This window comes from Salvelinus sp. IW2-2015, linkage group LG12 (assembly GCF_002910315.2).
Source record: "Salvelinus sp. IW2-2015 linkage group LG12, ASM291031v2, whole genome shotgun sequence".
NCBI classification, from domain to species: domain Eukaryota; kingdom Metazoa; phylum Chordata; class Actinopteri; order Salmoniformes; family Salmonidae; genus Salvelinus; species Salvelinus sp. IW2-2015.
Genome location: NC_036852.1, coordinates 1,241,116 through 1,264,913, shown reverse-complemented (window position 1 = coordinate 1,264,913; position 23,798 = coordinate 1,241,116). Strand labels below are relative to the sequence as shown.

The 23,798-nt window shown below is 45.8% G+C and overlaps 1 pseudogene; it reads left to right on the top strand.

Moving 5' to 3' along the window:
• The window catches only part of LOC111971056 (ATP-binding cassette sub-family C member 4-like), a 39,312-nt pseudogene extending 17,613 nt beyond the window's left edge, over window positions 1–21,699 (top strand).
• The last annotated feature ends 2,099 nt before the right edge of the window (window positions 21,700–23,798 follow it).

Genomic DNA, 23,798 nt, shown 5'->3' with positions numbered 1-23,798 from the left:
CTGTAATACATAAGGGTAATATATATATTTTTTCATCACTTTGTATATTGCTGACTTGGTCTAATAGCAACAGCAGAAAAAAGCAGTTGAAAATGAACCTGTACTTTTGATCCACTGTGCAGACAGACCTAATCCAATATCAGCTCTGTTACTTCAACCCTGGAAGGTTGCATAAGTTGCACAAGGCTGACTGAGTTGTTACTTTGACTGGCACCATGTAGGTTAACACCCYAGTTTAATTTTGATCAGTGTGCTGACACCTGGGGTGAAAACTTAACCTATTTTGGCATCTAAAGGGATCTGTTTCTTGGTGACAGACTGAAGTACAGTACTGTGCATTCTGATAAAGGTCAGTCACAGGCTTCTCCGAGCACCTGGCAGACAAATTAACATTTGAGTTGTTACTCCAGTGTACACATTGTTATTGTAACCATGGACAAGCACACCTGATTCAACTGGTCAACTAATCAAGCCCTCAATGAGTTGAATGAGGTGCGTTTGTCAAGGGCTACAATGAAAGGGTGTACTGTTAGGGGTACTCAAGGACCACGGTTGGGGAAACACTGCCCTACTGTTCTGATGCATGTTGTGGTCAATGATTCAAAGTCAAGGAAAGATGCTGCTACAGATGACTGTTTAGAACATGGCTGAACGGAACGTACACAGTCCGATGCAGTGACTGTAGCATCAAACTACAGTGTAGATGAAGCAGCCATGTTGTAGATGTAACCCAGAGGTCTAGAACTCATGGCCTAGAAGGTCTAGAACCCAGAGGTCTAGAACTCATGGCTTGTGGGCCACATCAGGCCCGTAAGTCACTGGTGGGAATTTGAGACAACTGATGTACAATAATCTCCCAAAATCCTGTTGTCGTTTAGAAATACATGTCACCCCTATGAGTTCCAACACATGATCCCCCCCCCCCCCCCTTCTGGTTACAAGGTGACATTTTCCCCTGCACTTCCCCTGTGGTGTGGGGCCTCTCTCCAGGACAGCGGCGGTTCTGGGCTGCTGTGGGTGGAGATTCGGGGGCCGGGGGGGAGTGGGGGGGGGGGGGGGTGGCCATCATGCACTCGCGTGCCGTGCTGTCCTCACCCATCGCACCAACGCTACGATCCATTTTGTTGCGGAGGCTCTTTCTTGCACAAGTATCAGGTAGAACACCACGTGTATGGAGTTTGAGCTTAATAAGATTTTTCAGCGCTAAACAAGCCAGGGAGGTCAAGTGTAGAAGTTGTTCCTCCTTTATCTCGCCCATACGAAACAATGACATAACCAATGGTTTGAGTCAAACTGATCATTGGCCTGCTCTCTAGCGTGGACGATGATAAAAGAGACACCCTCCTGACCGACATGAGAAAGTAACCCTCGCGTGGACCAGCAATGAGACGGTACCCCTGCGTGGACCGATGAGAAGGTAACCCCGCGTGGAACCGCATGTGAGCGTACCCTCCAGCGTGGGACCGCATGTCGAGCGTAACCCTCCGCGAATCAGACGAAAGGAGAAGGTAACACCCTTCAGCAAATGTGGACCGCATGAGAAGGTAAGAACCTGCGTCCGTCTGTGGACCGCATTGTGAGAAAGGTAAACTACCACATAGTTCGCGGGGACGCGCTTGTTGAAGCGTAACCAGCTTTCTTTAGGGCGTGGCCGGCAGAAGACGGTAACCTCGCGTGGACCGCAGTGTGAACGTAACCCCAACTCCGATTGACCAGGCATGAGACGGTAGACCTCGCGTGGACCGCACAATGAAGGCTAACGGTCATCTTATAGTTTATAAGGGGCCTGCAGAAAAAAAAAAAACATAGATCTTAAGGTCCCCCCCCTTATATCATAATGTATGGGGTTTTTTGTCTTTCTGGGACCCCTCTCTCGCCCCCAGCACCCCCCCACCCTCCGCCCCCTCGCGGGACCGCAGTGAACGTAAACCCTCCGCGGGACGAGTGTGGAGAGCCTCGCGTGGACGGCGCATGAGAAGGTAAGGCCTCGCGTTGGACCGCGGCATGAGAAGTAAGCCTCGCGTGGACCGCATGAGAAGGTAAGCCTCGCGTGGACCGCATGAGAAGGTAAGCCTCGCGTGGACCGCATGAGCAAGGTAAGCTCCGTGGACCTGCATGAGAAGGTAGCCTCGCGTGGACCGCTGAGCAAGGTAAGCCTCGCGTGCCGCATGAAGAGGTAGCCTCGCGGGACCGCATGAGAAGGTAAGCCTCTGCGTGGACCCGTCATGAGAAGGTAAGCTCGGTGGACCGGCAATGAGAAGGTAACCTCGCGTGACCGCATGAGAAGGTAGCCTCGCGTGGACCGCATGAAAAGTAAGCCTCGCGTGGACCGCATGAGAAGGTAAGCCTCGCGTGGACCGGCATGAGAAGGTAAGCCTCGCGTGGACCGCATGAGAAGGTAAGCCTCGACGTGGACCGCATGAGAAGGTAAGCCCTCGCGTGGACCGCATGAAGAAAGGTAAGCCTCGCGTGGACCGCATGAGAAGGTAAGCCTCGCGTGGACCGCAATGAGAAGGTAAGCCTCGCTGGACCGCATGAGAAGGTAAGCCTGCGTGGAACCGCATGAGAAGGTAAGGCTCGCGTGGCCGCATGAGAAGGTAAGCCTCGCGTGGACCGCATGAGAAGAGTAAGCCTCGCTGGACGCATGAGAAGGTAGAGCCTCGCGTGGAACCGATGAGAGGATAAGCCTCGCGTGGACCGCATGAGAAGGTAACCTCGCGTGGCCGCATGAGAAGGTAAGCTCGCGTGGAACCGACTGAGAAGGTAGCCTCGACGTGACCGCATGAAAGGTAAGCCTCGCGTGGACCGCATGAGAAGGTAAGCCTCGCGGGACCGCATGAGAAGGTAGCCTCGCGTGGACCGCATGAGAAGGTAAGCCTCGCCGTGGACCGCATGAGAAGGTAAGCCTCGCGTGGACCGCATGAAGAAGGTAAGCTCGCGTGGACCGCACTGAGAAACGGAAGCGCCTCGGTGGACCGCATGAGAAGGTAAGCCTCGCGTGGACCGATGAGAAGGTACCAGCCTCGCGGTGGACCGCATGAGAAGGTAAAGCCTCGCGTGGACGCATGAGAAGGTAAGCCTCGCTGGGACGCATGAAAGGTAAGCCTCGCGTGGACGCATGAGAAGGTAAGCCTCGCGTGGACCGCATGAGAAGGTAAGCCTCGCGTGGACCGCATAGAAGGTAAGGCCTCGCGTGGACCGCATGAGAAGGTAAGCCTCGCGTGGACCGCATGAGAAGGTAAGCCTCGGCGTGGACCGATGAGAAGGTAAGCCTCGCGTGGACGCATGAGAAGGTAAGCCTCGCGTGGACCGCATGAGAAGGTAAGCCTCGCGTGGACCGCATGAGAAGGTAAGCCTCGCGTGGACGCATGAGAAGGTAAGCCTCGCGTGGACCGCATGAAAGTAACCCGTACGAGAGGTAGCTCGCGTGGACCGCATGAGAAGGTAAGCCTCGCGTGGACCGCATTGAGAAGGTAACCTCGCGTGGACCGCATGAGAAGGTAACCCTCGCGTGGACCGCATGAGAAGGTAAGCCTCGCGTGGAACCGCATGAGAGCACAATTGGCTGTCTTGTCAATAAATCAGGTTTGTCTAAGAAATATATAGTGGTCTTTTATATTTTTTTAACCTAATGCAGGGATCGTCAACTAGATTAGCTGTGAGTTTTTTATTTTATTGAGCAGATGGTCAGGGGGCTTGAACACGATTACAAATAATTTGTAGACTGCAAATTGACCGCAATAAGCCCAAACAGATGTAACATTTGACTAAATCATAGTAATTTCAAACCTTACTTCATATTGTATACAAATGTAGCTCTTATTATGCGTGGGAATACTTTGGAACAGATTTCAAAAATAAATGGAGCTGGTGTTTTTACAGTCTTAAAAATTGCTCAGAACTAAAAACTCAGGAAACGTCAGTAGTTTCTGTTCACAAAGAGATATGACTGAACTGACTGAGTGACCTCCTTTTCTTGCAGGAGTAAAACAGCTGCCTTGACTGACAATAGGATACGCACCATGAATGAAGTGGTGTCTGGAATCAGGATCATCAAAATGATGCCTGGGAGAAGCCCTTCTCAGCACTGGTCAATGATGTCAGAAGGTAAAAAAAAGTATAACTTGAAGATTTTGAACTGATCCCACTGCACAGAACAAACTCAATATTGAGATAGTGTTAGATTTGTAGATATGTTACTGTAATAAGGCATAAACAAGCACTATTGTCCAAAGCCCATTACAGATTGTGAAATGTGTTATTTCAAGAATTCTGCCATCACCCATGATTCAATTCGCCGGTTATCCTGTTAGATTGCTGACGCGAGTACGTTCCCATGATGTGTTTTAACCAAATACCTTCCTCTTATTTTTCTGTGATGAGGAATCGACACCAACAATAGCTTCTTGTGATGTTGTAACGACGTTTAAGGAAATTGTCAAACACACTAACTACATTCATGTCTGTCTCCTGAGGGTTTGTCCAGACATTTTAGATAYYCTRAWRMKYWRYWRMKYWTYAGRRTATCTAGTACTTTGTGCCAAAMTAACACTGACACAAATGTARAAGTTATACAAACATARAYTTGTCAGTCAAATCGACTGAAATCCTAGTGATTAACCCTTTTCATTAGGCTTGGGTGGTATACTGGGGTATTTTGAAATACCCACGGTATGATTTTCAATACTGTCAAWATATACTCAGTGGCCAATTTYTTAGGTACACCCATCTAMTACCGGGTTGGACCCACCTTTTCCTCCAGAACGGTCTGAATTCTTCAGAGATTAGAAACTTTGCMCAATTAGTATCAATGGACCTAGCGTGAGCCAGGAAAACATTCCCCCACACCATTACAACACCGCCACCAGCCTGTACTATTGACACCAGGCAGGATGGGGCCYTGGACTCATGCTGCTTACGCCAAATCCTGACTCTACCGTTGGACCAGGCAATGTTTTTKCACTCCTCAATTATCCAGCGTTGGTGATGGCGTGCCCATTGGAGCCGCATCTTCTTGTTTTTAGCTGATAGGAGTGGAACCCCGGTGTGGTCATCTGTTGCAAGGACCGAGGAGTTGTGTGTTCCGAGTTGCCGTTCTGCACACCAGTGTTGTACTGCGCCGTTCTTTGCCTGTTTGTGGCTGCCTGATTCTGGCCATTCTCCTTCGAGCTCATCAACTAGCTGTTTTCGCACACAGGACTACRGCTGACTGGATGTTTTTTGTTTGTCGCACCATTCTGTGTAATCCTAGTCACTGCCGTTGCTGAGATACTGGAAGCGGCCCGCCTGGCACCGACGATCATACCATGCTTAGTCTCTTAGGTCACTCGCTTTGCCCATTCTAACGTTCAAATCGAACAGTAACTGCATGCCTGTCTGCCTGCTTTATATAGCAAGCCACAGCCATGTGAATTACTGTTGGGGTGGTGTACCTAATAAACTGGACACTGAGTGTATGTATATGTTTTATAAATAAATACCTGCAGTCATCTTGTGCACTAGGTTAATAGATAAAGCAGATGGTGTTGTTCATTTTGCCTGTTTGTTTTTCTCATTATGAAGCCCTTCCCCAAAGCAGCTGATTGAGCCAATCATGGTATGTTTGTTTACAAAGAGCACACAGAGTTAACGGAAGCCTTCGTGACGACTGTTGTCCAGTGCAAGAGAGGTGATCAAGTTACGCTTGAAGTTCACAACTGTTTGCCAGCTAAATATCGTACAGCTAGTAGGTGCTATGCACGCCGGTTTGTGTCAAGAACTGCAACGCTGCTGTGAGTTTCACACTGAACAGTTTCCTGTGTGTATCAAGAATGGGCCACCACTAACGAATTGAGGCTCCTCTGAGGGCAAAAGTGGGGTGCAACGCAATTAAGAAGGTGACCTTATTGTTTTGTACACTCAGTGTATATTACGATGTCCTAAAATGGACAACGGATCACAGAGCTGACACAAAAGCCACTGGCATGTTAACAGGTGTCGACAAGCTCTACACACTTCTCCACCTCAGAGCTGTGACATGGACCTGCTGCTACTATCCAGTCATAAGGCTGTCTAAATCTGTCACCTGGCTGTTAGTATAAAGGAGAACAAGGTGCCCATGGTTCATCCCAGTGATAAAAATAGTAATCTGAGCAATTTTATAAAGGCTACATAAGGATTCCTCGTGCAGTGGTTCATAATGTCACTGAGTGAATCGTGGTGCACATGGCCCTGTTGAATCTGGATAGCAACAACATCTCCCCATGCAACAGGACAAACCCTGCTCCTCTCCATTTGAATATTAACACGTGTTTACACATACTCGCAGGGCTAAGAAAAATGGCCAGATAAACCAACAGTCATCAAAGCCATGTTATCAGTGTGTCGTCTTCCTGGTTTTCATGTCAATCATGTAGCATCCTCAGGCATATTTATATGCAGACTTGTTTCTCTGTGGTCTTATATTTATTGAAATGCTTCCTGGGTTTGTTTTTGTTACGGAACGCTTCTCTTCCATTCTTCCCCAGGAAAGAGATCTCCAAGATCATGTCGAGCTCTACCTGCGAGGCCTCAACATCGCCTCCTTCTTTGCGGCCAGTAGATCATCGTCTTCATCACCTTCACCGTCTATGTCCTCCTGGGGAACACCATCTCATCCAGCCGGGTGTTTGTGGCCGTGTCTTTGTACAGTGCCGTCCGCCTCACCGTCACCCTCTTCTTCCCCTCGGCCGTAGAGAAACTGGCTGAGCGCGCATCAGCGTCCGCAGGATCAAGGTACAAAATACATGTGAGCTTCTGAGACTGCAACCCTTTTAAGGAGTTTCAGTATTTATTTGTGGTATTCATATGGTAAAGTTACTGGGAAGCACACAGCATCTGTAGTTAATCCAAGGTAGAGATGCTATGACGCATTGTCCCTCGTTAAAAAGTAACCATGTGAAATGAAGATGTAAAAGCAGCTAAGCGCTGATGTGAATCATCACATTCTTTCTTAGGTGGTTTTAATCCAGCAAGTTGTTATTGTGCATTACTGTATGCATTATCTCTGACATATGTTAGTATTATCTCTGTGGAACCATACAATACCAGAGCTCTCCTGAGGTTGTGCAAGGCTCGTCTTCTGCACGTGTTGGCTTCTGACAGTGCAGGTGTCGTCTCTGCGCTGGGTTCCTTTTTAGTTAATTTTAGATGTGCTGTCCTGACAGTTGCCTGGATGCCAATGTGAAACACAAGTCCCAGCTCTGGCTGAACTCCAAGACTCATTATGTAATCCTGTCACATTATCATCTTTATGATCAGTGACTGTAAAATCATCATGGGACTTATCTGAGCCACAGCCAGGCTTTTCATTACTGTAGTCATCTGATTGTTCAAAGCCAGGGACGTAAAAGGCATCATTGCTTATCAAGATCTTCAAGTTGTTAAATGTGTCATCTCGATCCAACACGATTGTAAACAAAGCCTGGGATCCGTCTCGACGCGGTGGTTTTGTTAACATGATGAGGCATGGCTGTATATCACTGGTTCTCTCTTGTTTCCACTCTCAGACTTTCTCCTGTTGGATGAGATTGTGAAAAGCGAACATGGATTCCTCCAGGGGGAGAAGCAAGAGCCCAATGTGGAGATCCAGGACCTGATTTGCTACTGGACACGGTGAATGTTCAACCGCTGCCATCCAGACTCCTAAATACAGCTACAGTGCTGTTTACTGCTCTCACACACCTTTATTACAGCTTGATGCTACTTGTTGTGTGTGTGTGTATACAGTGAGCTCAAGTATTGGGACAGAGGCAATTTTGTCTCTACTCCAGCACTTTGAGCTCACTGTATACACACTCCAGATTTGAAATATTACTATGGGAGGTTAAGGTGCAGACTCAGCTTTAATTTGACGGTATTTTCATCCATATAGGGTGAACCGTTTAGAAATTGCAGCACCTTTTTGTACAATGTCCTCCCATTTTAGGGGACCAAAAGTATTAGGACAAATTCACTTGTGTATTAAAGTAGTCAACKGTTTAGTATTTGGTCCCATATTCCTAGCACACACTGATTACATCAAGCTTGTGACTCTAAAAACGTGTTGGATGCATTTGCTGTTTGTTTTGGTTGTTTCAGATTATTTTGTGCCCAATAGAAATTAAATGTTAAATGTCACTTATTGTAAATAAGACTATAATGTTTCTAAACACTTCTACATTAATGTGGCTGCTACCATGATTATGGATAGTCCTGAATGATTTGTGAATAATGATGAGTGAGAAAGTTATATCATACCCCCAAGACATGCTAACCTCTCACTGTGTTACAAGTCTTATAATAAAGTCTAACCTGAAATGTCCCCTCTCTCACTCTTTACAGAGTCAGGACGCCCCGTCTCTCCAGAACCTGTCACTCACAGTAAAGTCAGAGCAGCTTGTCGCTGTCATTGGACCTGTGGGGGCTGGAAAGGTCAGAGGTCATGTTTCTTGATGTGCCAGCCTATTACATCACTGTATGAGGACAGCAAGGCAACTGGAATATTTATTTTTCTACCGTGTGAATCAGAAACGGGTATTGCAGGATTTGTAAACAGAGGTTTTCTCCTCTGACTGTGACATAGTGCCTTTCTTTGTGTACGAAACATTATGAATACCTGCTCTTTCCATGAGACTGACCAGGTCAATGCTATGATACCTTACTGATGTCACTTGTTAAATCCAATTTAATCAGTGTAGACGAAGGTGAGGGGACAGGTTAAATAAGGATTTTTAAACRTTGASACATGGTGCCATTGAGGGTGAATGGGCAAGACAAAAGATTTAAGTGCCTTTGAATGGGGTATGGTAGTAGGTGCCAGGCGACTGGTTTGAGTGTGTCAAGAACTGCAACGCTGTAGGGTTTTTCACGTTCAACAGTTTTCCTGTGTGTATCAAGAAGGGTCCACCACCCAAAGAACATCCAGCCAACTTGACACAAATGTGGGAAGCATTGGAGTCCACATGGACCTGCATCTCTGTGTAACGCTTTCGACACCATGTAGAGTCCATGCRCTGACGATTTTGAGGCTATTCTGAGGGCAAAAGGGGGGGGGTGCGCAACTCAATATTGGGAAGGTGTTCCTAGTGTTTTGTACACTCAGTGTATGTTCTTATCAAGCTCACCTGTTCCCCCTTCAAATTTCCCACAGTCCTCTCTGCTCAGCGCCATCCTGGGGGAGTTGCCTCACGACAAAGGGGTGTTGAAGGTCAAAGGTCAGCTGACSTATGCCTCCCAGCAGCCCTGGGTGTTCCCTGGAACCATCCGTAGCAACATCCTGTTTGGCAAAGAGCTCCATCCTCAGAAGTATGAGAAGGTCCTGAGAGCCTGCGCCCTCAAGAGGGTAAGACACACTGGATGGAGTTCTCATGGTATTTAACGCTGGGAGATTGCTAAATGCAAGGATTGAAGCTCCATTGAGACCGTTGGATCTCTTGAACTTTGACTGCAAAGAGAACCAACACCTTGGGCTCTAGGTGGTACGCCTTCCATCAGAGCTGTCAACACTCGTTCATGAACACATACACACTCTCTGTCCCCTCTGCCCTATTGACCACAATGTGAGACCAGATTCATGCTCTGTCCCCTCTGCCCTATTGAACACAATGTGAGACTAGATTCACGCTCACAACCACATCCCATGAAACGGACATCTGCTCTACAAACACACTTCCTCTTTGATCAGAGGACTGGACTTTCAGCCACACATTCACTTGCCATGGAGAACACTTCAAACACACAGTGATCTGTAGTGAGTGTCACTTCCCCAGCRGTGCACTCTGTAACACTAACACTGTCCTCTTTCACTGTGTACAAACTGCATTCCCTCTGTGTGTGGAAGATCATGTCCTGCACATAGTCATTATGGTCCTCCTGTTTGAGGGATTGTGGGTCCTATTAACTCCTGTCGTCTTTGTTGTCCCTTCTGTGTTCAGGACATGGAGCTGCTGCCAGACGGCGACCTGACATTGATAGGGGACAGAGGAGCCACCCTCAGTGGGGGACAGAAAGCTAGAGTGAACCTGGCCCGGTAAACCCACAGCTCCACTTCAAGTAGAAGTAGAAATGAGAAATTCTATAGATGAATATCCTCCAGTCTCTATCTGAAAGCCTTGTTGTGTCTCAGGGCTGTGTACCAGGATGCTGATATCTACCTGCTGGACGACCCTCTAAGTGCTGTGGATGCTGAGGTRGGGAGACACCTGTTTGAACAGTGAGTGAACCACAGTTTCAGCTAAACAGTTTTTATTTTTTTATACACAACTGAATAGTGACGCAATACAATAATACACTGCTAGAACTTTGCTCTCAGTACACCYTCTCAACATGACTGTAAAAGAGCAAAACGATAGAACACACGAACCGACTGGGCACACACTGGTTGAATCCAAGTRGTGTCCACGTCATTTCAATGAAATGATGTTGAACCAATGTGGAATAGATGTAGAATTGACTTCTGTGCAAGTGCATCCATTTTGCAGCACCGTAATCCTCACTCTCCTTGTCCTTTATAAGGGGTCACGGGGATTGCCACAGGGTAGCTCACCAAGTCTAAACAAGATGTGCTACGGTAACATTGGCTAAGCAAGGACATTAGCTCAAGGATCATGAGCAAAGCATACAYCAATGTGTTCCTCTCTTACTGAAGTATGTAATACAGTGGAAGAACTACTGACTTACTGAAGCATAAACTGGAATWTGTACYGTACTTCCACTATTGTTCTGGGGCGTTATGAAGSATTCTGTTCCTGCTCCTGTCCCCCAGTCCTTTGTTGGTGGCTGGTTATTTATCTGGCAGGGTAGCYGAAAGTCTGGAGCGTTCTATTCCAACCTCCCTGAGGTCTCCATCAAAGCAGCCCAAGCCTCTGATCACAGCAGAGGGGCCCGGTGGGGACCAGTGAGGGTAGGAAGGCAGGAAAAGGAGTGGTGCTGCTGCCACTGTCAAGCACACAATGGCAACAGAGCCGTACTCTACCTCTTCCTGTCACATGACATGGTCCCCTGGAAAGTGTTCATAATGGAACCAGCAGGGCAGTGATGAGGGATGGGCTGCACTTTTACTGTGCAGGGCTCACCTGTATAAAAAGCTATAATGGCTAGAACAGGTTTCAATAGCATTGTAAGTGTAAATCTGTGTTTTTGGTGTGGATGSTGTCACAGACCTGCCAACATGCACACATTTTACCTACCAACTATGCAATTCTGTCCATGTACGAGATTGAGTTAAAAGTATGCAGAAATGAATAGGGCCTGAATTGATTTTAATAAATACATCCACTGAGTAAATCATCCCGATTCTCGAGCTGCAATACAGACATGTGTGGAGTTAACAGATATGGCAATTTAATACGTCATTATTCGACGTAGCTACCCCGCGTCTGCCCCTCCTGTTTGATGTGATGCTGAGTTTGCCGACTGTCAGCTGTACGTACACATGGACAAATCCCTTTGACTCCGTGTGTTGTGGAAAGGTAAACGCATTTTTTCAAGTTAACGTTAGCAAACATAAGCTGGACATTCAGTGGGCTCTAAAGTGTCAGCAGTTCACTCGCATTTGCTAGTGAAAGAAATGAAATGCAAATACGAAAATAACTGGTCGCATTTGGGCGAGTGTGATATACATTTAATACTGCGTCTCATTAGTTGTATTTTCCACCATGTAACATTACGAGGATCACACAACCTGATAGACTGTAATGATCAAAAATCAAGATAAACATCTTGGCATTAAATGGAGTCGGGAGTTTAGAAGACTGCGCGATGAAGAATGAGTGAGTGTCTGGTATTAGCTATAGAGGAAATGCTTCTAAAAATGCCTTTGCACTAGATTTGAGATTTTATCAATTTTGAAAATCTGAAATGATGTATGCGCTGCCAAGAAATACAATGGGCACCTTTACCCAGGCTGAAACAGCGGACTCTTCTAAGAGACAGCGTTCAGGTTCCCTTTGTGGTAGCCTACTTAAGCTTTGTGTAGCCAGTTTGATCCGTGTCGATGCGATCATATTTTACATTTTTTCAAAATGATTTAGCTTTTATTGTTGTTTAGGAACCATGTCTAAAAAGCCAATACTTGTGAGCTGGCCCTAGTGATTGTCACTCTCAAACAGGGCCAATCTCCAATTTGCCGACACGCATCTGGTACTCTAAAAAGTTGGACAGAGTTGGCAGGTTTGCTGTCATCTCAGACTGATCCTCTGTCTCCATGGGTCTGTCTCGTGTCTATTTCCATGTGTGTCCAGGTGTATCTGTGGTATTCTGAAGAATAAGCCCCGCATCCTGGTCACCCACCAGTTGCAGTACCTCCAAGCAGCCAACCAGATCTCGTCCTCAAGGAGGTGTTGTCAAATTCCACACACACTTTAAGACTACATAGGAGCACATATGCACTACCTTGTGCTTAAGTTAATGTAGGACCTGCACTGCAAGCGGGGGTGGTTACGTGTTACCATGGGTTACACTGTAAACAAAGTTGGTGTAAACACACGTAGGACACCTATATAAATGCAGACAGACTTATACATTACATACAAACTCCAGATGTTGTGGGGTGTGACTTTCGTGTGTCTATTTCAGGGTCACATGGGTGCAAGGGGGACGTACAGCGAACTCCAGCGCTCTGGGGTCGACTTCACCTCCCTCCTGAAGAGGGAAGAGGAGGGGCCACAAGCCCCAGGGGCGGAGACTGAAAGCCGCTCGCCATGCAGACGCACCCTCTCGCAGAATGCAGAGGTCTCCCATACCTCCTCCATACGCCTGTTAAAGATGGAACTGAACAGCTTCTGGTGGGTCCCGCCCACTTCCGGTCAGTCCTTAGATACAGTCACTAGGAGCATTTTCACTCTGCCCTGATATTTTGTAGCAAAGCAGTGAGTGAAGAAAAAGTTACCTGTGCTTGCTCTTTTTGTCCACAAGGCAGTGCGTACAAACTTTAGTAGAAGTTTGCCAGACAGCAAAGTCCATCACACGTCATATCTCAGACAGCACTGACCCGATTTTGAGACTTAGGTGAATGATGTCTTGCCATAGAAATCCGGCATTTACACAATTACACTTATTTGGCCAAGATGGGGGGGGGGGGGGGGGGCACTGCATCATTCGTGGGGGACAGTGTTTACTGTTGCCTTCTAATTTTAGTAGAAGCTATGCAAGCCACAGCAAAGTACATGTTGTACTTTCCTTTAAAAAAAAAACAAGTGAATTTGTATCTTGTTGACATGCTCAGATTCCTTAACACAGGGGTTGTGTAAGTTCTCAACTTCCCTCGTGCTTTAAGTGAGTCATTCCTACACAGAATGACTCACTTAACATGATATCTGTGCAACGTAATGTTATTTTATTTGCAGTGGCTTTAATGAATAACCCCCAATAAATCATATGGTGTTTGTGTGTAACTGCAGGCAGAGCCTGTCCAGACAGTAGTCGAGGAGAGCCGCTCGGAGGGGAGCATCGGCGTCGGCCTCTATGTCAAGTACCTGAAGGCAGGAGCCAACATCCTGGTGTTGATAGGAGTTGTATTACTCCAGTTCCTAGCTCAGGTAATGACATCATAACCCCAGGACAACTATATGGTCAAACGCAGCGCTAGTAGTGTGGAAGAAACTCAATCTGATGACTTCATTAAATGATATAGGTCTACTAACATATGTTTTTGTGTGCAGGCAGCATATATTCTGCAGGACTGGTGGTTGGCCTATTGGTAAGACGTTTTAATTTCACTGTTCATTTCCAGTCATGCAACCTGTCATGTTACCCTTTTAACATGCTGTGTTGGGACTGGCTCTCTGCTTTAGCTCTGTCTCCTCTGTGATTGACAGGGCAGGAGAGCAGGAGAAGCTCAACGTTAACGGCACTGTGACCATCCAACATGGTGTCAACGTCACTGAACAGCTGAACCTGGATTTTTACCTCGGCATTTACGCAGGTGAGACAGTGGAAACCCTACTCGGGGAGTTGTTTTGCTACTCCTAGAATAGTGTCATGCAGGCTCTTTCTTCCTCCATACCCTTTGTGTGTCTGTCTGTTTACAAAATGTGTGCTTCAAAATGTAACGTCCTAAAATGGAAAATCTGTGTTTTCAGGTTTGACTGGAGCAACTCTCATCTTTGGCTTTGCCAGGAGTCTGGTGATGTTCAATGTGCTGGTGAAAGCTGCTCAGTCTCTGCACAACCGCATGTTCAACTCTATCCTCCGGACGCCTGTACGCTTCTTTGACATTAACCCAATTGGTGAGCCATAAGCCAATGCGCAAACTGGAACGATTTTCTGTGTTGAGAGACGCTACATTGTTTGCCTAAGGTCAAACATTAATATCTGTAGACAAAGAAAAGTCTTTAAATTCCTGGTCTTGTCTTCTGTGTCCCAGGAAGAGTCCTCAACCGCTTCTCTAAGGACATTGGCCAACTGGACGCGGCCTTACCTTGGACCTTTGTGGACTTCATTCAGGTGAGCCACGACACATTTTGGCCGGTCATCTTCACAAGGTATTTACTATTCGATCACCAGTTAACCTGTTCCCTTTGGGCCTGTTTTCCTGAGTAGATATTCCTGCAGATCATCGGTGTGGTTGCTGTAGCGGCCTCCGTCATCCCCTGGATCCTCATCCCATTGGCTCCTCTTATCGTCGTCTTCCTGTTCCTGAGACGCTACTTCCTGCAGACGTCACGAGATGTCAAGCGCCTGGAATCCACCAGTGAGTGCCAGTGGCCTTTTTTGCTTAATAGTGTGCGTGCACATGGACAGTAATCAGTAACCATGTGTCTCTCTGCAGCTCGGAGTCCAGTCTTTTCCCACCTGTCCTCGTCCCTCCAAGGTCTGTGGACGATTCGAGCCTTCAGAGCCGAGGAGCGATTCCAAAATACCTTTGACGCTTATCAGGATCTGCACTCAGGTGATTGTCCTTTCAATGCTGCCTTACTTCCGCTTTGTTTGTCTCCAATGGGTCTAAGTACATTGATGGAGAATGATATTTAATAACACGTGTACATTCTACCCAGTCTCCACTCTGTGCGGTCCATTCTATAGGAATATAACTGAATCAGTGTCTCTCAGAATCCTGGTTCCTGTTCCTGGTCACCTCTCGCTGGTTCGCCATCCGCCTGGATGGCATGTGTGCCATCTTCGTCACCATCACCGCCTTCGGCTGCCTTCTGCTCCGAGACCGTAAGGGACAACGGCACACAGAGCCAACACAATTACAGAGTACAGTCGTGGCCATAAGTTTTGAGAATGACACAAATATTAGTTTCCACAAAGTTTGCTGCTTCAGTGTCTTTAGATATTTTTGTCAGATGTTACTATGGAATACTTAAGTGTTAAAGGCTTTTATTGACAATTACATGAAGTTGATGCAAAGAGTCAATATTTGCAGTGTTGACCCTTCTTTTTCAAGACCTCTGCAATCCGCACTGGCATGCTGTCCACTTTTGGGCCACATCCTGACTGATGGCAGCCCATTCTTGCATAATCAATGCTTGGAGTTTGTGAGTTTTTGTTTGTCCACCTGCCTCTTGAGGATTGACCACAAGTTCTAAATGGGATTAAGGTCTGGGGAGTTTCCTGGCCATGGACCGAAAATATAGATATTTTGTTCCCCGAGTCACTTAGTTATCACTTTTGCCTTATGGCAAGGTGCTCCATCATGCTGTAAACGGCATTGTTCATCACCAAACTGTTCCTGGATGGTTGGGAGAAGTTGCTCACGGAGGATGTGCTGGTACCATTCTTTATTCACGGCTGTGTTCTCAGGCAAAATTGTGAGTGAGCCCACTCCCTTGGCTGAGAAGCAACCCCCACACATGAATGGTCTCAGGATGCTTTACTGTTGGCATGACACAGGACTGATGGTAGCGCTCACCTTGTCTTCTCCGGAAAGCTTTTTTCCGGATGCCCCAAACAATCGGAAAGGGGATTCATCAGAGAAAATGACTACCCCAGTCCTCAGCAGTCCAATCCCTGTACCTTTTGCAGAATATCAGTCTCTCCCTGATGTTTTTCCTGGAGAGAAGTGGCTTCTTTGCTGCCCTTCTTGACACCAGGCCATCCTCCAAAAGTCTTTGACTCACTGTGCGTGCAGATGCACTCTCACCTGCCTGCTGCCATTCCTGAGCAAGCTCTGTACTGGTGGTGCCCTGATCCCACAGCGGAATCAACTTTAGGAGGCGGTCCTGGCGCCAGCTGGACTTTCTTGGGTGCCCTGAAGCCTTCTGCACAACAATTGAACCGCTCTCCTTGAAGATCTTGATGATCTGATAAATGGTTGATTTAGGTGCAATCTTATTTGCAGCAATATCCTTGCCTGTGAAGCCCTTTTTGTGCAAAGCAATGATGACGGCACGTGTTTCCTTGCAGGTAACCATGGTTGACAGAGGAAGAACAATGATTCCAAGCACCACCCTCCTTTTGAAGCTTCCTGTCTGTTATTCGAACTCAATCAGCATGACAGAGTGATCTCCAGCCTTGTCCTCGTCAACACTCACACCTGTGTTAATGAGAGAATCACTGACATGTCAGCTGGTCCTTTTGTGGCAGGGCTGAAATGCAGTGGAATTTGGGGGAGGGATTCAGTTAATTTGCATGGCAAAGAGGGACTTTGCAATTCATCTGATCACTCTTCATAACATTCTGGAGTATATGCAAATTGCCATCACGCAAACTGAGGCAGAAGACTTTGTAAAAATTTATATTTGTCATTTTCAAAACTTTTGGTCAAGACTGTACACTTGGGCTGAAGGAGGTTATGAAAACAGACCAGATCTAGAATAGCAATGATTGATTGAGCATTGGGTCTAACCAGTATCCTGTTTGTTTCTCCTCTGGCCTTGTTAGAGGTGGAGGCTGGATCTGTAGGCCTGGCGTTGTCCTACGCTGTGACTCTCATGGGGATGTTCCAGTGGGGGGTACGGCAGAGTGCTGAGGTGGAGAACATGGTGAGACAACCAGATATGTAGAGGAACACCTGTAATTACAATCAATCCCTTCAGAGATGCTACATGCTTTACAAACCCACCAGACAACTTAGTCTGGAAATGTTGATTGAGATGTGTAACCCAGTTCTCAGAACTATTAGTGGTCACTCTGAAACTGCCTCCTGGTCTATTTGGCCTTTCATCTTGCTCATGCTGGTTTTCATGCCAGGATGGAATGTTCGTCCATAACATCTTTCAGGAATCCAGCCTGAGGGTTTTCTGAAGCTTCTTAATGCAGCTCTCTATAGTGCTTTTAGTTTCAAGTTTAAATGTACTGCACAAGTACAGTGAAATGCCTTTTCTTGCCAGCTCTAAACCCAACAATGCAGCACTAAAAATAAAATAACAAAATCACATGAGAAATAGAAATAAGAAGAGCATGTGAAGTGAGTAAGCTATATTTGGGGTCAGTCAGTTCCAGTACCATATTTACAATGTGCAGGGATACTGGAGTGATAGGGGTGGGTTAACTATGCATCAGGATGTATGATAAACAGAGGAGCAGCAGCTAATATGATGTGTGTGTGTGTGTGTTTGCTAATAAAATTATTCAGTGTGTAGAGTCCTGTGAGTGAGCATAGAGACATAATTAAATACAAGGGTCAACTCTGATAATTTGTGTAGCCATTTTGTTAGCTATTTAGCAGTCTTATGGCTTGGGGATAGAAGCTGTTCAGGAGCCTGTTGGTGTCAGACTTGATGCACTGGTACCACTTACTGTGCGGAAGCAGAGAGGGCAGTCTATGGCTTGGYTTGCTGGAATCTGGGCCTGCCTTCCTGGATGGTAGTGAGCTCGTACTGGGCTGCTTAGAGACGCCATGCTASTACAAAAGCCAGGTTTGTTTGACTAACATGGTTAATTCACTGTCCTCAGATGACGTCAGTGGAGAGGGTGGTGGAGTACACAGAGCTGGAGAGTGAAGCACCCTGGGAAACCCAGAAGCGTCCTCCTCCTGAGTGGCCGAGCCAAGGCCTCATCACCTTTGACCGGGTCAGCTTCTCCTACAGCTCAGACGGACCTGTGGTCCTGAAGGACATGAAGGCCATGTTCAGGCCCAAAGAGAAGGTTGGCATCGTGGGCAGGACAGGTGCGGGGAAAAGCTCCCTGGTATCGGCGCTCTTCCGCCTGGCAGAGCCAGAGGGCAGGATCTACATTGACGGAGTTCTGACCTCCGAGATCGGCCTTCATGACCTGCGCCAGAAAATGTCCATCATACCTCAGGTAGCTACTGTTGGTGGGTCTTCTGTGGCTGCTCTGTCCCTTAGTCCTTCTGAATGTAGTAAAGGAAAGGCTCCTAGTTCAGATATGGCTCTGTTAGAGCTTATTACATTTTTCTGTTTGTGGCCCCTCTGTTCTGCAGGACCCAGTGCTTTTCACCAGCACCATGAGGAAGAACCTGGACCCTTTTAGCCAGCACACAGACGAAGACCTGTGGAACGCTCTCCAAGAGGTACTGCTCCTCAGACTCCTATTGATACAGTAACGGGACATACAGGTTAATGTGTGTTTTTGGTGGCATTGAMCAGGGTCTTACTCCAGTAACTGTTTCCTCTCCAGGTCCAGCTGAAGTCTGTGGTGGAGGAGCTGCCCAATAAGATGGAGACGGTTCTGGCCGAGTCGGGCTCCAACTTCAGTGTGGGTCAGAGGCAGCTGGTCTGTCTGGCCCGAGCCATCCTGAGGAAGAACCGCATCCTCATCATCGARGAGGCCACAGCCAACGTGGACCCCAGGTACAGAGCTGCCTCTCTCATACACACGTGTTGCCATGGAGGACCTCCTGTCTGTCCTTTAGAGCTGAGCAGCAGAGGCAGCTAATATGCTCCATTCATAACCAAGTGGGAAGGGGGTATTTACCACTTATGACTGGGAAAATCCACTTGAAGGCCCCTCCAACTAGTAATTACTAGTGGTGAAACTCGTCTATCATCCCTGAGTTCTGACTTTTCTCACATGCTGACCTCACCTACTAAGGAAATTCTTGATAACATTTTTGACAGTTAAATGAAAACAGTAAAATCATACTTTAATTTTTTTTTAAGCAATATGGTTTTCGAACACTTGTTCACAGGCATGATAGCTGTACTTTTAGTTTGATGCAGCCTGTTGTCAATTAGCCACTCGTCTTTTCTCAATTAGTTGAAAGCATCTAACTGGTAATTACCAGCTTCCCACTTGGTTATGAATGCAACATAAGACTGGGAGGCATCTAGTAGTAGAGGAAAGTGTGTGTGTTTCTCTTCCTCCCAGCTGAGTGTGTTGTCTGTGTCCTGGCTCTGTAGAACAGACGAGTTGATCCAGAAGACGATACGAGACAAGTTCAGGGAGTGCACCGTTCTCACCATCGCCCACCGCCTCAACACCATCATAGACAGCGACCGCATTCTGGTGAGAGCTCTCCAGTTACACAATGATCACCCAACATCAACCATCACTCCTGTGTTCCAATGGCACGTTGTGTTAGCTAATCCAAGTTTATCATTTTAAATGGTTAATTGATCATTAGAAAACCCTTTTGCAATTGTTAGGACAGCTGAAAACTGTTGTCCTGATTTAAAGAAGCAATAAAACTGGCCTTCTTTAGACTAGTTGAGTATCTGGAGCATCAGCATTTGATTACAGGCTCAAAATAGTCAGAAACAAAAGTACTTTCTTCTGAAACTCGTCAGTCTATTCTTGTTCTGAGAAAGTTGATAGGTTATTCCATGCGAGAAATTGCCAAGAAACTGAAGATCTCATACAAAGCTGTGTACTACTCCCTTCACAGAATAGTGCAAACTGGCTCTAACCAGAATAGTGGGAGGCCCCGGTGCACAACTGAGCAAGAGGACAAGTACATTAGTGTCTAGTTTGAGAAACAGACGCGTCACAAGTCCTCAACTGGCAGCTTCATTAAATAGTACCCGCAAAACACCAGTCTCAACGTGAAGAGGCGACTCCGGGATGCTGGCCTTCTAGGCAGAGATGCAAAGAAAAAGCCCCATCTCAGACTGGCCAATAAAAAGAAAAGATTAAGATGTTTCTCAAACTAGATACTCTAATGTACTTATCTTCTTGCTCAAATGTTCATCAGGGCCTCCCACTCTTTCTATTCTGGTTAGACCCAGTTTGCGCTGAGATCTTCAGTTTCTTGGCAATTTCTCGCATGGAATAGCCTTCATTTCTCAGAACAAGAATAGACTGACAAGTTTCAGAAGAAAGTACTTTGTTTCTGGCTATTTTAAGCCTAATCGAACCCACAACTGCTGATGATCCAGATACTCAACTAGTCTAAAGGCCAGTTTTATTGCTTCTTTAAAATCAGCACAACAGTTTTCAGATGTGTTAACATAATTGCAAAAGGGTTTTCTAATGATAAACTAGCCTTTTGAAATGATAAACTTGGATTAGCTAACACAACACAGGAGTGATGTTTGCTGATAATGGGAKTCTGTACACCTATGTAGATATTCCATAAAAAATCTGCCGTTTCCAGCTACAATAGTCATTAACAATGTCTACACTGTATTTCTGATCAATTTGATATTTTAATGGACCAACATTTTTTTGCTTTTCTTTCAAGAACATCTCTAAGTGACCCCAAACTTTTGAACGTGTGTCCAAGGGCTTGTCAGGTCCTTTTTGTATCCCTAATGATAGACCATAGATTACTTACTATGACTTCATTCTGTTCCCAGGTTCTAGACGCGGGTCAGATCCATGCATACGACGAGCCCTACACCCTACTTCAGAACCACGACGGTATCTTCTTCAAGATGGTCCAGCAGACAGGCAGGCAAGAGGCCGTTGCCCTCCTGCAGTCAGCTAAACAGGTAAGTAGCACACTGACTCAACAGAGCATGTCCACTTTACTCTCCCACTCTGTTCAAAGTGACATGCTACCACACAGATGTGTGGGAGTTGTGTTCTTGTGCGTCCACCACATACCTCTGGCTTTTCGGGTTGGCATACACTAACACCGGTTGTCTCGTCTTGATTCAGGCATACAACAGCCGGAGTCGTCCCAGTACGACCAATGGAGGGGTCGGAGCGGACGGCAACTTGGTCATCTTTGAGACGGCCCTGTAACAGCCTGGAGGAGACTTTGACTATTGTTTTAAAGCATGGAGTATTGCTCCTCGGAGTTGGCTGGTACTGCAGTCCCATGGTATTCTCCAGTCTACAGAGATCAACAGTGCCTTATCACCCTGCAAAAACTCCATGTCGGAAACTCCATTTGGACAGGAAGCTGCAAAGAGGTGGAACGGTTTGGTCCAGTGTGTCATAGGCTGAGTTGAGTCAAATCCACTTATGCAGTTGTAGGGATTTTTCCTAAAGCTAAGAAAGTTGGGATGGTGTACGTGGTGGGGAAACACTAAATGTTAAACGTCGCTTTTTTATTTATCAAACAAACATGCAGTAACCAATCGATTTCAAAGGAATAACCATCGAGACACATGACAATTGATTGTATAATCGTGACTTGACTGATAAATATTTTTGGCCAGACTTGTGTACACAATTTACAAGGGCCAAAATTTGAGGACTCTTTCCTTAGATTCATTTACATGGCCTATTGTCTGGTTGAAAGTATAAACTACGTCTTGTAGTTTAGTGCCTTCATTTTTTAGCAGCAGTTTTAGATTAATCATCTTTGTATAATTCATATTTATAAAAAATGTAGTAATGTGTAGTCAATGTAAAAACATAAGTTATTTAGCCATACCAAATCAATCATGTAAAATGTGACACTTTGTACACCAGTGATTTGTCTATTCATTTACAACTTATTTGCACCAGCTGCTCCAAATGCAGTATTTACTGTATCAAATAGGGCTTGCGAATGTCTTCTGAAACTCAATACTCAGCTAGTTTGAATATGAATCCCACTAAATATTTTGTCAAAGGGCAATTTCTCAGGCAAAAATTGTGCTGATACTGTCTGGGAGTGGCCTGAGTGAGGGGGGAAACTGACTATTGGCAGATAGGTTTGGAACACTCTTATTGGTCTAACCAATTTACCGCATGGTGACGTCACCATGGAAGGCCAAAATTGCCTGAAATTTCAGCCTGTGTTTTCAAACAGCTCTTACACTACAAGGGCTTTATCATTTCAGTATTACTCCAACCTCAGTGTGGAAACGTTTTATAAAACAGGAAAATCGCATGACTGCACTGGGTTAAGAAATGGTTAGAAATGTGATTAGTGAGGAATATTGAACAACAAGTCGCACGCCAGATTCGAACTGGCAACCTAACCTAGGAAAGTCACGTTTGACTGCACTGGGACTTGAAATGGCATATACAGGAGCTTTTCTCACTTGTAATCGATAGAATTGACTGTGCCTGTTTATATTCAGCATTGATCCTCAGGTCTTGTCAGATGAGTTTACTTCAATGAATATCACTCACATTTCTAATTGATTCAATCTGTAGTGCAGATTGTAGGCCTCCTTGCTCGCACACGCTTTTTCAGTTCTGCCCACATATTTTCTATAGGATTGAGGTCAGGGCTTTGTTATGTCCCCCATTATAGCTTGATTGAAATGCAAAGGTTATTTCTGATTAAGCTGCCGTGGCGTTTACCTTGAATACAGTCTACGCGAATATTGCATTTCATTTGCGCTATAGCGTGGAACTTCCGCCATACAGATGGAATAAAGCCCCATATCAACATTTATACAATTTGTAAAATCATCTCGTTGACGTGGTGAAAGTCACAGGATTTATAAATGTGGTTTTCCTTATTAGATGTTCTGTCGAGGGCAGAAACAAAGGTGATTGTTTAAGTTCAGGAATAGTGGTTGGGGTAAGGTTAGAAAACAAACCACACAGATTCAAACCTCTGGCATCAACAAGATTAGAACCTGTGACCTGGTACCTATCCCTGTACCTACAGTTGAAGTCAGAAGTTTACATACACCTTAGCCAAACACATTTAAACTCAGTTTTTCCACAATTCCTGACATTTAATCCTAGTAAAAATTCTCTGTCTTAGGTCAGTTAGGATCACCACTTTATTTTAAGAATGTGAAATGTCAGAGTAATAGTAGAGAATTATTTCTTTCAGCTTTTATTGCTTTCATCACATTCCCAGTGGGTCAGAAGTTTACATACACTCAATTAGTATTTGGTAACATTGTCTTAAAATTGTTTAACTTGGGCCAAACATTTCGTGTAGCCTTCCACAAGCTTCCCACAATAAGTTGGGTGAATTTTGGCCCATTCCTCCTGATAGAGCTGGTGTAACTGAGTCAGGTTTGTAGGCCTCCTTGCTCGCACACGCTTTTTCAGTTCTGCCCACAGATTTTCTATAGGATTGAGGTCAGGGCTTTGTGATGTCCACTCCAATACATTGACTTTGTTGTCCTTAAGCCATTTTGCCACAACTTTGGAAGTATGCTTGGGGTCATCGTCCATTTGGAAGACCCATTTGCGACCAAGCTTTAACTTCCTGACTGATGTCTTGAGATGTTGCTTCAATATATCAACATAATTATGATGCCATCTATTTTGTGAAGTGCACAAGTCCCTCCTGCAGCAAAGCACCCCCACAACATGATGCTGCCACCCCGTGCTTCACGTTTGGAATGGTGTTCTTCGGCTTGCAAGCCGCCCCCTTTTTCCTCCAAACATAACGATGGGCATTATGGCCAAACGGTTCTATTTTTGTTTCATCAGACCAGAGGACATTTCTCCAAAAAGTATGATCTTTGTCCCAATGTGCAGTTGCAAACTGTAGTCTGGCTTTTTTATGGCAGTTTTGGAGCAGTGGCTTCTTCCTTGCTGAGCAGCCTTTCAGGTTATGTCGATATAGGACTCGTTTTACTGTGGATATAGATACTTGTGTTAATGTT